General features: G+C 34.5%; 1 protein-coding gene across 7 annotated transcripts in view; it reads right to left on the reverse strand.

Annotated features, from left to right (window-relative positions):
• The window catches only part of LOC135206708 (SEC14-like protein 1), a 282466-nt gene that overhangs the window by 185224 nt on the left and 80768 nt on the right, over positions 1 to 16474 (reverse strand). The window contains exon 1 of one of the 7 annotated variants that reach the window (XM_064238155.1): positions 11775 to 11789. The exons of the other annotated variants lie outside the window; for them this stretch is intronic. The gene's annotated coding sequence lies outside the window, so the exon portion shown is untranslated. Of the gene's footprint in view, positions 1 to 11774; positions 11790 to 16474 lie in introns of those variants that run through there. 7 annotated transcript variants of the gene reach the window in all.

Consider the following 16474-nt stretch of genomic DNA (forward strand, 5'->3'; position numbering starts at 1 on the left):
AACGAACTAGAAACATACTTGTTCTGAGTTGAGTTATCAAGTTGCTCAGTGTAAAACACCCTTTCACCAATTACTATTTCTTAAAATTATCCTTCCTTGTATTCGAAATATTAAAACAATAAAAAGTAAAGAGATATGGTAAAAAGTCACGGGAAACCTCTGGGAGAAACTTTAATATCCTACTGGTCTCGGTTCCTGTTATTGTTGTTATTCTGATGTACCTAAAAGAGAAGCATATTCGATATAAAATCCCATTCGAATGATATTAAAAAAAAAAACTAAAGTGCTTAACCTTAACAACGTTAGGGATTAGCTTACAGTTTTTATCAAAAGCTAGCTAATATTGTCCATCAGTACCTACTGATGAGGGCATTGTTCAGTCTTTGTTTTGGTTCCAACGCTAGTGGGTTTCAACCTGTCCAGACATGGAAAAAGACGAATTTCGGGAAGCATAGCTTTCAGTAATTATTGTACCGGTATATCGCTGCCATAGAGTTTCTGCAAATGTTGATATTTCACTGGTAATTTCAACGTCGTCTGTCAAACGCAGCTATTGATCAAGATACGCCCGCCTACTAGAATCGTCGAAGCAAACCTGGCCATTCGCTCGAATTCTTATGTAATTCATGGGATGGGCAGCATTAAAATACAGACGTCGTTCGGTCCCAGTTTTCCTTTGCTTAAGCGGAAGTTTATTACAGAACATAGACGAAAATCACATCGTCACTACTGCGTGGATAGAAGCCCTATTCAGTCATCAAAGTGGTCCAGGTGACGTTCAAGGTTCTCTTTCTCTAATAACCCACTGGCTTCGTTGTTTTGCTCTCGCACACCGTCGCTCCCCCATCACGGCTGACCTCATTAACCTCGTCCGTTTATCTCTCGTTGACCGGCATTTAGATACATGCACACAGAAATAAATGTTTTATAAACATTAACGATATTACATACTATATATATATATATATATATATATATATATATATATATATATTAATATAGATATATATATATATAGATATATTAAATTAAACCCCATAAAAACATATAACATGAAACACACGGAAGAAGTCCAAAAGTACAAAAAGTGCTAATTTTTGAAAGGTGTTTCAATAAAACTTTATATCACAAGTGAGCGTGTACAGTATGTATACATAGAAATACCCGGACAAAGAGTAGCTTGCCTGAACCAAGAGTTTATCCCTCGGGAGTCTTCCATGGCTTATTTCCGCTAGGCTTCTTCCACAGAAATTAGATTCCCAGAAGTTAGAGGTTAAAGTTTATTCTGGATACTCTTCCATATGGGCCTTAGCACTGCCGACCCTTTAGGGATTCACATTCGCTCCACGTTCTCCATAATACGTCGCAGTTGAGTATGTATGTATGTATGGATGTATGTATACATATATTTGTGTATGAGAGAGAGAGAGAGAGAGAGAGAGAGAGAGAGAGAGAGAAATTACAAGCAATCCAACTAAATTTCCAACTAGATTTAATAAAAAGCTATGAAACTAAAAGACGCATCTGCAAGAGAACCAAATCACCAAGGGCCGACCAATCCGACCTTCCATCCTTGAGGTCAGACCTGAACACTTTATATTCAAGGGAGTCTAATTTCCAGCTTCCTTATTCTCCTCTGAACGCCCGAGGCCCAACAACCTCGATCAATTAAATTGCCTCGAGCGTTCAGGCGTCACGAAATGACCTTGGGTCACGAGGGTTAAATATTCCCTATGCGTCACCGTATATTGTTAGCCTAAAACATCCAGTTGCTGATTTCTCCTATGCGGCATCACTGGAGGAAATCAAACGCAAATGCCAGCGAGATCTGAGAGGTTACAAAAATAAAAACTCCGACCAAGACATAGCTAAGAAAAAGAGCAACTGCATCGCCCATCCTTTTCTGTACTTCAGCTTGATCCTCTTCTGAAGCTTCAGTCATTCCGAAATATTAAACCACTAAAAAAGAGTTATAAATAATTGCAACGTAGGTAATCCATTGGATTATACAGGAATTCGTAAAGAAAAATGCAACCAGGTTCCAGCACAAAATGGCAAAGGTAACTGCTGGATTAGTAACCGGTAAATGTATAAGGACGTTCTTTTCACTGGAAAAAATAACCTTTTGAACATTGCGGCCAAAAACATCCTTTCAATGAACTCCGTTACCCAAGTGCACTGACCTTAATACCTCATTACCAAGAACCACAAAGCCTTCCCAGGCTCACGGATTAAGTGCAAGGGATTCAGACCTAGATTCACATAGTATTATAATGACAACTTGCTGGCATAGTCTTACCTGTGAAACTCGTAATAATATAGACAGGCACACACAGCCATGCTTTACAGGAAATTAAGAAGTGGGATACTTAACATCAGTATCTCAAGAGACAGGTAATAATTCCCACTAAGTTACTTTATAACTGGTCTCTGCCCCTCCCTGCCGCCTCCTCACCTCACATACATATAGACACATATTGTTTTTTCCAAGGGTTATGTGGGATTGGCAAAACTGAGTGGTAGATTCAAGTGTTCTGGAAAGGGCACATAGTTCAACCTAGGAAAAAGTAATGGTGAGAGAATTATTCTGAGATAGCTGAATTTGAGCTTAGCTCTTTTGGAGAAAGAGAAACAGTAGTTGTGCTAGGTAGTAAGGAAGCACAGGTGATGCAGAGAAAGAGATGACAAAGATGGATGCATGGATATCATGAATGAAATAAACATTAAATTCACTTTAGTTTTAGCAACAGACAGAGGGATAAAAATGAAAGTTAAATGTGTAATTATGAACGAGATTGTTTTACTGAGACAGAGGAACAAACACATAAACAAACGACAGAATGACTGATAGTCTCAGATAAGGTCAAGAGTTTTTAATTACAAAAAACAATTTTGCGAGAATTTAAGGGTAAATGAACAACATCTTTCTGGTAGTGAAGCTAACAAAAGCTCATGATAAAACTGAAAGGAATACAATTAAGAGAATGTTGCCTACGAACAGAGTAGAAGATAATTTGCAGAGAAAACTAAAAAGTTTTTATCACAAAAACGAAGTTTGTTAGAATATGCAGAAGGGAGGAGAGTGAAAAGTTTGGTGTAAAAATGAATCTGAAAGAAGGTCGTGTTGTCTCTCTACTGCTGTTTAATATTCATGGATGCTGTGATGAGAAAAGTCAGGGAAATAGAGAAACAGGTGGAAGTTTGTGGGATAAGAAGAATGGCGTACAGTGTCTGATATTTGCAGATATCTTGCTATTTTATGAAGGTGAAGAGATTTTGTGGACTGTGGAAGGCCTGAAAGCGTCTGCTCGTAGAAAGGTGAATGGCTCCAAGAGTTAAATTGAGACTCCTAAAAATAAGAAAACAAGTTGAATGCCCTCGGCAATTACAACTAGACTCCTAATTATAAGAAACCAAAAGGATAAAAACTGTCCTACATTAAGTATGATTTTCCCGTGTAATAAAATGCGTGCACTTATATGTTTAAGCAAACTAACATAAATTACAAAGAGAGAAAGACTGATAATGGTCTGCGATTGAGAGAGAGAGAGAGAGAGAGAGAGAGAGAGAGAGAGAGAGAGAGAGAGAGAGAGACTGGAATTTTGGCACACCACCCTCACGAGGAAGGACAAATAGAAGAAAGGGAAAGTGAGAAAACCACAAAACTGTAACGGAAAGTGCAGATAAGAGCCAACTATCGATAAGAGAAAGAGGAAATGGGTGAGAAGACGAGGAAGACGCGTGAAGGGATGTGAGGTACGACCATATAGCATCAAGGAAAGAAAAGTCATGAGGAATGAAGGAAAAATAAGTTACAAATAAAAGTGTGGTAAAGAGGAGGAATATTTATAAGGTAATTGTGAAGGGCGGAGAACGAAAGGAAGGCATAAAAAATAAGCAATAATCAATGAGGGGAAAAGATGAGGATAGGATACGGATGCAAATGACACCGACCGTGCCAGAGATCCAGGCCAGAGATCGATGATAAATTACATTCACCTACGACAGTAAACGACGACCTCGTCCGAATAGAGCATTTGAAAGAGAACGTAGACTAGGAATAACATGGTTTACCGCAGAGAGAGAGAGAGAGAGAGAGAGAGAGAGAGAGAGAGAGAGAGAGAGAGAGAGAGTTTCTTTTCTCGGCTTCAACTTTCTTCAGAAGAATCTTAACTTCAAATTATTTCTGAATGCTGCCATAAGAGTCAACAGTGCGTCTTCCTGTGTTCATTTGCACTGCAATAAAGTGCCATTTCTCCTCGCAACGTATCTATAATTTCACCTCCAACGTCAGGTTCCAAAAATAACGAGCAAATAAACTATATAATTCCTTCATGGAGAGGCTTTCTTTTTCTTTGCTTGTGAAATTTACAAGATAATATTTCTTACCCGGATTTTAAACATTTTCCTTCAACCTTTTACGTGATTGAATAATAATATCTAATAATAATTTTGATGAATTTTCTTTATTGCTTTTATTAATCTTCGAAATATTTCATATTGTGGAAGATACTTATTAAGCATCATAACTTTCCCCTGGCCCTTTCCCTACCAAGTCTGATCATATTTCACTGGAAGGGAGCCCTGACTTAACTTATCACACGACCCCCATTTGAGCGACCTTGGCCCACTTTTCAAGGTCCCAGCGTTATATTACAAGAGAAAAGTCCAAAGTTTAACAGTGGAAAAACTTGTTTGCAAAATGAGTTACAAGTAAACCTTATCTATATGACAAATAATTCGTCAGCAACGATGCTTATTTAAAGGAAAGCCGTAGCCATTAAATAATGTTTTTGTATAGCGAACTTATTCTTTACAATCTGGGAGCTATACATTCTTTCTCTAAAATTAACCATTATTTCTGAAAAGTGGTTCAGACATAAAAGCAAATTTTAGAAAGCCTCCTCGAAAATCGACGAAAATGTGTTCAGGGTTAGCAGCAACATACAGGAGGCAAACTAATTTCTTGACTCGAGAGCTGCTGATGGGCCAGGATCAGGAGGCCGTGATTCTGAGGTATCCTTCATGGTTTCAGATTTGAAAAAAAAAAAAAAAAAAAAAAAAAAAAAAAAAAAAAAATTAAAGGTAAATATTTTCATGTCGGCAATATTTTGCTTACCATACATGCAAAAAAAAAAAAAAAATTGAAATTTGTTAAATATTCCTTACCGAATTAGGCAGAGATGAGTTAGTAATGTTGATATAGAATGACTGGAAACCCTATTTATCACCATTATAAAAAAGAAAGAAAAAAAAGGACGAGGCGATTCAGTCCAAAAACCTGAGTGAGCGTTTTGAGAGACAGTTTCCTCCTTCTTGGCGACGTGGGCGTGATTTTTGGGCAAAGGCACCCTCCATTAGCATCGAAGAGGATCCCCAAAAGGTCCCTGATGGCCGGTGATTACATGATTCTACGAGGACAAGGAATGCTGACAAGCAAAAATAGAAGAAAATCTGAAATTCTGACCATGAACTAAACCACAGTTATGGGTGGCATGACGTTTGATATTAGAGCTGGATTATTTTTTTCTTTTCAAAAGAATTATTAACGGTAAGGAGAGTATATGTTTCATCACAAAGGCTCTTGTAGAAATCAGAGAATGCAACACTGAGCATATGAGTAGGAATAATGAAAAGAATGCATCCTACCAGTTACACAAAAATTTACTTAAACAAAACCCATGTAAAGATGCAGTTAAAATGCAACGTAGGTCCCAAAAGGTAAAAAAAAAAAAAAAGAAAGAACGAAAGTGCTACAGATAATTCGAGGCTGGGTCTACGACTTTTCCATTTCAGTCTTTATGGCGAAGAGTCTCTCTCTCTCTCTCTCTCTCTCTCTCTCTCTCTCTCTCTCTCTCTCTCTCTCTCTCCTCTCAGAGCTCGAGAAGAGTAAATGAAGACTGGAGTTGCAACGTTAGCGGAATCGTTCGAGGACGCTGGTTGAGAACTGGAGGAAACCGTTGCATGACATTGCAAAAGATGAAATGTCCGACATAATACGAAGCCACTGACCTTCACAGAAAATGGACAGTGTCAATTGACTTTCAACTTGCAAGTATCCGTTACAACATAATCCGAATAAAAACGGACATGCGCATGCGCACACAATATATATATATATATATATATATATTATATATATATATATATATATATATATATATGAATAACTTGAACATGAAGTCTATACTATAAAACGTGATGCTATGTATAAATAAAGGTTTTTGCCGCGGAGGAAAAAATGAAAGGCGAGAGAGCCAAGAACTTTCGGTCTAGTACGAAAGTTCCGAAAGTTCTTAAGTTCTTGGCTCTCCCGCCTTTCACTTTTTCCTCCGTGGCAAAAACTTTTATATATATATATATATATATATATATATATATATATATATATATATATAGTATACTATATATATATAATATACTTATATATATATATATATACTATATATATATATATATATATATATATATACACATAATATATAACTATAATATATATATATATATATAATAACAAATCTATATATATATTATTATATATATAAATATATATACTATATAGATATTACATATATTTTATATTTTAAAAAATACATAATATTATATATTATAATATTATATTATATTATTATATATAGTATTTATATATAATATTATAATGTATATCGTACATATACAGATATGTGTGAACATTAATTTCACAGGTTTCTGAACGTTTATAAACATAACCCTTTCTAACCTGGCGTATTTATCAGGGATACAAACCCAATCAAAAAAAAAAAAAAAAAAAAAAACTAAAGTACCCGAGCATTACTTATTTAGTCTTTATTACAAACTATTATCGAAGTATGAAAGGAAATTCAAGCGGATATGGACAACAGAGATATTGAAAACTGCAGAGAGAGAGAGAGAGAGAGATCCTTTCCTGGGATGAAGAAATATTCCCAATCCGATGCGAAGAGCAAGGCGCGACCGATCACACTTGGGTGAAGATTGTCTTTCGAAAGATGAATTCGCACCTCGATGTGCAAGGGCCAAAACGCCTTCCTGGGTTGACAACGGGCTTTAAAGGAAATATTAAGCGTCTATTTCTGAAGCTCGAATATATTGAAATGCTGCTCAGTTTTACTGTGACTATTTCTAATTCGTATACTGAAAAGGTTTAGCTCTATTCCTAATATTTCTAATGAAAAATTGACTCTACAACTGTAGTTAAATTTCATTCTGTCGATTCAGGTTCTAAAATTCTATTTCCTAATTCAATTCCATTTCCCCTCGAACATACCTGTGATGTCCGGGAAAATAAATTCCATGTTTTGTGCAGCTATTTCCAAAGAACCAATTTCTATAAATACAGTTCTCTTTTCTTCTCGAGAGTAAGGTCTTGCGATTTCATCACTACATTCAATTCCATTCTTCAATTTAGTTGCATTTCTTCTTATGAGGCACTTCTCCCAGTTACGTCATCCATTTTTACTTTTTTAATAGTTTGGAATTTTTGATTTTACTTATGCAATGTCTGCTGCACGAATTTCCATAACATTTTCCCAACTTCATTTTCCAATCGGAGGCTAGAAATTGTTTTCTCTTGTTCACAATTCACTAAGGCCTTTTCAGTAATGCAATAGATCTTTTTTATTTATTCGCCCTTTCAAAATATCCTATACCCTTTAAACGATTTTCCATAACTACATACATTTTCTCTTCTATGAACCCAGAATCTCTTATTTCATGATCCCCTTCCGAAAGTAATCATCTTTCCCACTTACTTATTTCTGTTCATTTTATCTACAGGCACTCTAAAAGTGCCCTGTCGGCTCATGCAAATACTTGCCAAGCGCGTACGAGTTAATTCTAGCCATACAAAAACTCGACAATTTCGATCCTCAACAAAGGAGGACAAAGAACAGACTTCTTGAAAAAAGTTCAATAAAAAGGACACATGCTGGCAGCAGCAGCAGCAGTAGTAGGCAACCAATCACAAACTATTAATTCAAATATAAAACTCAACGAAATCCCTCAGATTTCATCACCGAACTTATAATGTAATCCAAAAGTTTGTAATGCCGTCACGCGTCAATTACCTCATTAATCGAATTAGTTTGTCGCTCTAAGAGAGAGATGCTGACAGTTCACTAAACAGATTACGAAACAATACCAGGTGAGCAATTTAACATATAAGAGAACAGAGCTAAAGACACTTCAATGATACATAAAACCCCACTGTAATTATATGTATATCAACAATATCGTGCACAGTCTTTTGAATAAAAGACAATCAATAAATAGTGTCAAGATTTCACAAATAATATGCAGTACTTTAGTAAAAAATAAATAAAAAATGTGAAGACAGAGGCAGAATTAAGAAAAGCAATCATTAGAATTAAATAAATAAATAAATATACGAGAAAAGAGAACAAAACTAAAAAGATAACATATACAGTACTCAAATAAATTAAATAAACAAATAAACGATAGGTAAAGAGGGGAAAAAATCGTCAATACTTGGAGACTCCACGACACAGTTTTCGAAATTGTATCTCTAAGCCGAAAGGAAAGTACAGTTATTTCTTCAACTAATCATTTGTCCTGGGAGGAGGAGAAGTTGAACAACTTTAATCCATTTTTCGCAATTTTTCTGAGAACAGGACACACTCAAGTAAAAAAAATTACTTTTTTTTTTTTTGCACGCTGTATGGTCAGATATAAAAGTGAAATTTGATGTTTCAAAGGATATGGAGAAACTGTAAATGTATGTGCGTGAATGTATATAACCATACGTACACACATATACACCCCTAACATGTCAGAGACAGCGACAGGAATACTTTAAGCCTCGACTGAAAAAAATCGATAAATATGTAAATACGTATTTAAAATACAGGTGAAGGTTACCACATTAATTCCATTTCGAAAGACAACCTAGTAAATCATGCTCATGTAAATAAGTACGAGTGTGAAAAACGGTGATGGTAAGAATATTTGGAGTTCATTTTATATTCTGCTGTCTCAGTTACTCAATGCCTTCACATATTCTGCAGTATTTATGGACTGCATGTTTTCTGTTTCCATATATCAAACATATATAGCTATATATATAATATATATATATATTATATATATATATATATATATATAGATATCTATATATATTATATATATATATAGATATATATATATATATCGATATATTTAATATATAGATATATATATATATATATATATATCTATATATATATATATATCTATATATCTATATATATCTATATATATATATATATATATATATATTATATATATATATCATAATAATATATATATATATATATATATATTCTTATATCTATATATCTATATAATAATAATTATATCATACATATATATATATATATGATCTATAGATCTATATTTATCTATATATATATATATCTATATTATATATATATAATAACTATATATATATATATATATATATACTATATATATATAATATATATATATATATATATTATTATATATAGTATAGGAATGTATCGAGGCATTATCAATTTACTTTCATTAATTACTGAAGAGCGTGAATAAAAGACAAAGGCTGAGAGTACTGAACAGAATTGCTTGTGTAGTGTATGCAGCATAAGAACCAAAAGCTTGAGAAATGTGGAAGAAATATTAAAACGGTTAACGTAATTTGAGAGGGTTCGATCATGTGGAAAGAATGGATGATAATACGTTGGTGCAAAGTATATAATTTTGAATGTTGGGGGAAGGGGGGGGGAGTATGAGATTAAGACCAGTAAAGGGTGGAGGAGACAGGGTGAAAGAGGAAACAAATGGGAAACACTATAGCAGGTTATTCATTCTAATATTGAGGAAGCTTCATTGCAAAGGGATTTCATCCCGATTCAGTACCTAGTTGAGGTGCTTATTGTTGCTTTGTCCGCTTTAACACTATATGAACTCACCATTAACAAATGATACATGTGTACAACAACATAACGACCATTTACAGTTATTACTGTATGCTTCGTTTTCTGGACAATCAACCCGTATGACGCGACAAAAAATGCAGCCATAATGCCAACCGCAAAGACTAACCTTGCTCTGATACTTGGCGTTTAACTGGGCTTTGATTACTGCCGCAAAGTATTCTCTGTCACTGTCTCATTGGTTTTTCGCTAAAATGTTTGTTCTGTTTATCCACGTTCCCGATTGTAAGAAGGTACAGACAGCGACACGCCTCGATTACCTTGCCTTGGCACAGATTACATTACACAAGCGAGAGAGAGAGAGAGGAGAGAGAGAGAGAGAGAGAGAGAGAGAGAGAGAGAGAGAGAGAGCAGCTGGAATGGGATTAGGAGGGCAAAGTTAAACTTTCGCATAGAGAAAGGAGGAAAACTGATTTGCAATGGTGTAGCAGATATATATATATATATATAATATATATATATATATATATATATATATATTATATATATATATATGAGAGAGAGAGACGAGAGAGAGAGAGAGAGAGAGAGAGAGAGATTGAGAGAGAGAGAGAGGAGGAGGACCTCAGAATAATCTATTGTGCAACAACCAATTTTTTGTCGTCTTTCGTTCTTCGCTAAATGTTGCAGCGGGGAGTAACAAAATTAGCTTGTCCTTGGCTGTTTTCTATACTTTTTTTTTTCTTACTACTTACCTTGCTAAATGTCGGTCTTTGAGAGATTTCTAACTGACTTTGCTTATCTCATATTACGATGATTATTCCCATCACTGCTAGTAACGCTTCTTTTTAAATTCGTCCATTATTATTTTTATCAATATATATATATATATATATATATATATATATATATATATATATATATATCTATATTACACACACATACTCACGAACATATATACGTACAATATCCTATATTTCATATATATATATATATATATATATATATATATATATATAGATAGACAGATATATAAACAAAGAGATAGAAAGATAGAAAAACTGATAAAGTACCCTTTACACATCCCAATGAGTTTGGGCCACAACCCTCCCTGCATTGATTGATAAAATGGGCCAATTTCCGAATATTTCCCTTAATTCATCGGAAACAGATATGGCGAAAGGGACCAATTTCCTCCCAATTAACGCTCTGTTAACCACGATGTGCAACAATTAAAACCAGAAGCAAAAATATGCCGTTCGACCAGAAACCATTTCGTAAATTCAATGTGAATGGAACAGTGCGGTAATTCAAGCAATTCTATTTTTATCTCTACGTGTTTATTTGTAAAAGCCACACCGCATTTATGAACTACCCTTCCCATAAACAGGCGTTCGTTCCATTAATAACAGTCAGGTCTGTTTATAACGGAAACACAGTTATGAGTAACCACAGACCATGTTAATAATAAAAGCCGTTCTATATTTATAGCGTAAAAACAACAGGCGCCCACACAAAGAGGGACAGACGCATCTAGCAGTACACTGCCTCACTCATTTGACATAGGTCGAATTCGTAAAAAAAAAAAAAAAGAGGTAAAACTCGACATGGGGTTTAAAAGCTGCTAAAATAAATTAAACCAAAGAAGCCGTTTTTTTTTTTCTTACACCGGCCCCACGTCTAAAAAACTGCTACCAAATTCCTTCGCTTTTATCAGCTGTTTACTCAAGTTACAACCTGATAAAACCGAATGAAAGCGTTTCAACTTCAACTTTCTCCGTTTTGCCTCGGTTGAACAACCGAATGGGCTGATACCATTGTAAGTCCAGACGAAAGAAATTCCCTTACCAGATAGTTCGGGGTCCCTTTACACACTATAAAGACCAAGCCACTGAGAGAGAGAGAGAGAGAGAGAGAGAGAGAGAGAGAGAGAGAGAGAGAGAGAGAGACTGTCAGCTGTGCACTACCCGCAGACACTTGACACACTCAATACAATCTCATACATTAGAAAATATTGCCTCCAATTCGGCAACTAAAAGAGGATGTATAACAAAAGGTGAAGAGAGGAAAAAGTGGACACTTCAGAATTAGCCACCTGCAGCGATTGTGATATGCACCATGAAAACCTGGCACGTACGCACAGAGAGAGAGAGAGAGAGAGAGAGAGAGAGAGAGAGAGAGAGAGAGAGAGAGAGCTCTTTCTCTCGTTGCCGAACGGCACGGCCTTGACATTACCTCTGTGGGTAAATACAAGGAAAAGACGTACAAAGTCTTACCTGCAACTGGCACCTTATTCCTGAAATCCCTTTAAACTCTAGCGAATAAAGGGATCAGAGCTGCTTCTCTCTCTCTCTCTCTCTCTCTCTCTCTCTCTCTCTCTCTCTCTCATAAAAAAGAATAAAGACGCGTAACATTTTTTTTGTATTCCACTAGAGACAATGTAAGCTACACCCTTTCTCAGATTCTGTGAATATGCACGTGCCATTTCAGAGGGAACAGAATATACGTTCACTTTACTTCTGTGAATTGCAAATGGAGGGTATTTATGAGCACTACAAATCAAATATATATATATATATATATATATATATATATATATATATATATATATATATATAGCATGGAAAGTATATATCGCATTGCTTTTGATTTGTAGTACTCATAAATACCCTCCATTTGCAATTCAAAGAAGTAAAGTGAACGTATATTATATACAGACAGACAGACAGACAGAGATATAAATTACCAAAGAAAAAGAAAACACACTTAAATGTAAATCAAACAACTTTCGTCATATATTAATCGCCGAAATTACTAGAGCAATAACAAGAACCACAATAAAATTAAATAAAAACAATAAGTAATCAAAACCGATACAATGGCTCAGCTTGCAAAAAGACGTTATCGAGTTTCAGATTTACAAATGACCTTCAAGAATGCGTGCGCATGCGCGTGCGCGATAGTGCTTGCTTTTATTTCTGGTCATGAAGCAGAAAACTCATTCCGAAGCAAAACATCAGTAATAAAAGGTGCACAATGGGGCACAAACAAAGGAACGAGACAGACGAACCTGCAGATTTCGAAAGCAAAATGGATCAGCGCAAATGCAAATATAAAAGGCTCATCCGGGTCAAAGAATAGCTGAAATTCCCTACAGCTGAAGCTTTTTCAGGAAAATGTAATCACATGATGGAAGTCAATGTACAGAGGGAGAAAAGTTGAGCAAAAACACATACACACACACACACACACACATATATATATATATATATATATATATATATATATATATATATATATATATATATACATATATATATATATATATATATATATATATATATCCACAATGACCTTTTTAACATATTTTTTTATCTCTACAGTAGTCAAAAGTGTATCCAAAGTGTGAAGAAATCAAGTAGTTAAATGGTCATTTTGGCTATTATAAATACATATATTTCAGGTAGAATAACAACCAGTAGACCATTACTACATACATACATACATATACAAACGTAGATATACGGTATATATACATATATATATATATATATATATACATAGATACATACATACACACACACACACACACACACACATATATATATATATATATATATATATATATATACTATATATATATATATATATATATTATATTATATATATACACACACAAGGATATATATGCATGTATGGAAAAATTACGGAGCATGCAGAGTGACGATATGCATAAGGAAAAAATGAAAAAAACACATGGCATAACCAAATGAAACTCATCCGCCAAAACACATGATCTTTAAAAAAGGAGCACACAGTTTACAGGTTTCTCTTGCGAGCAATGTGTTCATGTTTGTGTAACCAGATCAACTTCTCACGGTCCTTCATACATCCTAACATCCTAAAAATAAATTCCGTGAATACACACATACGTTGAAATATATATATATATATATATATATATATATATATATATATATATATATATATATAGATACACCCTTATATATATATATATATATATATATATATATATATAGATACACCCTTATATATATATATATATATATATATATATATATATCACCCTTATATATATATATATATATATATATATATATATATATATAAATATATATATATATATATATATATATATATATATATATATATATATATATATATATATATATATATATATAATTTCAGTTGTTACGATACATCCCTCTCCCTCCCTTCCATGATAATTAATGGAAAAACCTTTTTCTCCGTCTGTCCTCTTATCTATCCTTAACATCACACAACCACATGAGTACGAAGAAGGTAATGGAAAGAACAAACTTATAAATAAATAAGTTCCAGCCTAAATGAGAGAGAGAGAGAGAGAGAGAGAGAGAGAGAGAGAGAGAGAGAGAGAGAGAGAGAGAGAGAGAGAGAGTCCCACGTTATGCAGATGACAAAAGAATCCCTTCGAATTTCGAATCCTGTCATACACTGAGGCTGCACCTGTATTCTCTCATACGCCATAGTCACGAACCAAGCCGACAGAGAGAGAGAGAGAGAGAGGAGAGAGAGAGAGAGAGAGAGAGGAGAGAGAGAGAGAGAGAGAGAGAGAGAGAGAGACTTAATGACAGCTGTTAATTTGCTTCACTAGTTCTTGTCCATGGTGTATATACACACACACACACACACACACATATATATATATATATATATATATCTATATATATATATGTGTGTGTGTGTGTGTGTGTGGGTGTGTGTATTATATATTATATATATGTATAATATATATACATATTATAAAACATAATAAATATATATTATATATATATATATATATATATATATATTATATATATATAATATATATATATAGAGAGAGAGAGAGATGAGTTTAGAGTGAGAGAGAGAATACTTAATGCAAGTAGCGTAAGACGAACTGGAAGGAGTAGAAATGTAGAGGCACGCAGAAGAATATACGTAATATTACTAGAGTTAGCATGGCTGAAAGGATGGTCCAGTGTTTTGATATGGTCTGGCCATGAGGAAAGAAAGGACGATTATATAAGTTGGGGTAAAGGATTGGAATACCTACAAATAATTAATAAATGAAGAGCATGAGGAACAGTAAAGGAAGGACAATAATATCCTGATAGAACAAGCTAAGTTATTAGTGAATGGAGTAGTGTGTGTGTGTGTGTGTGTGTGTGTGTAGTGGGGTTCGACGCCCTTCTGGTGAACCTTACGCATAGGAGATTCATTCATGATTCAGCATTTACAGTACGAATGCGACAGTGACTGCAATACTGTTTTCTCTTGACTCATTCTCTAATCGAAGTAATGGCATAGTGGAGAACAAATTAGAATATTTATACGCATGAGGTAAACACATCAACAACCCATATGCTGTGAGAGATAGGGGGAGGGAGAAGAAAGGATAAGTGAGGCTATATTCCTTATAAATAGAGAGAGAGAGAGAGAGAGAGAGAGAGAGAGAGAGAGAGAGAGAGAGAACTTAACCTTCCTGAAACATCTGTGAAAGGGAGGCATGTGCCAGTAATGACAGTAAACACTTGAGCCGCTACCAGTAACTAGGCTAAATATCATTTGGTATATTACAAGATCTCAAAATAATACATATCAAGAAAAACATCAAGGAAATATTTTGTCGTGGAAAAAGATGACAACGGAAAGACTTAAGCATTTTAATTCTCAAAGAATAAAGAAAACTCATTAAGGTCCACAGTGTCCAGTTACGTCAACTCCTCAATGTGATTTTTTTTCTGAGAAGACAAACCTTATCTTCTTTGCATATAAAATTATGGTTGATTAATAACGTTTTCCCCTCTATGAGAGTGAATGATAATTGCCTCACACTAAAACTTCTTAAAACGCCTTCTCACAAACTTGTTTCACGTGTGTACATATGGTTCATTTGATAACATACAATTTTCGATAAGTTTCGATAAACTATACTCAATTTTGGCCATTCGTACCCAAACACCTGTAATATACAAATTCTAATAAATACAGTTTCACGCTTCAATAAAACAAATTCCTTACCTGATATAAATATATATTCTATTCAAGTGATAAAATAACACCCTTCTCCTGAACAGCAAAGCACTTTCTCCAAAATACATTGAAAATCTTTTCATCTTATGAAATGAATACCGACATGAAAGGGACGTTCACTTCACAAAGTAACATGTCCCGTATGCGATCCCTCTCTGCACTTTACGAGATTATATCCTTTATACACGACCTCCCGTACATGTCTCGTCGCGTCTGCAGTATGCAGAGAAAGCAACTATTTTCTAAGTTTAACTGGTCCTGCACGAATGCAAGTATTTCCAGGCAGTAGAGTAAAATTTGCTGTATGCAGACGGATCACTCCCATGGCAAACAACCTGGTCTCCGGATGGCTATAAAATCTCGCGTGTAGAGACCAAAAACGCCATTAAGAACTACCCCCTGGAATTTACCTCACTAAAGTATGATTCACTCACAAATAATAAGGAAATAAACGAAAAGGAAGGAATACT

Source organism: Macrobrachium nipponense, chromosome 31 (assembly GCF_015104395.2).
Source record: "Macrobrachium nipponense isolate FS-2020 chromosome 31, ASM1510439v2, whole genome shotgun sequence".
Lineage (NCBI taxonomy): Eukaryota > Metazoa > Arthropoda > Malacostraca > Decapoda > Palaemonidae > Macrobrachium > Macrobrachium nipponense.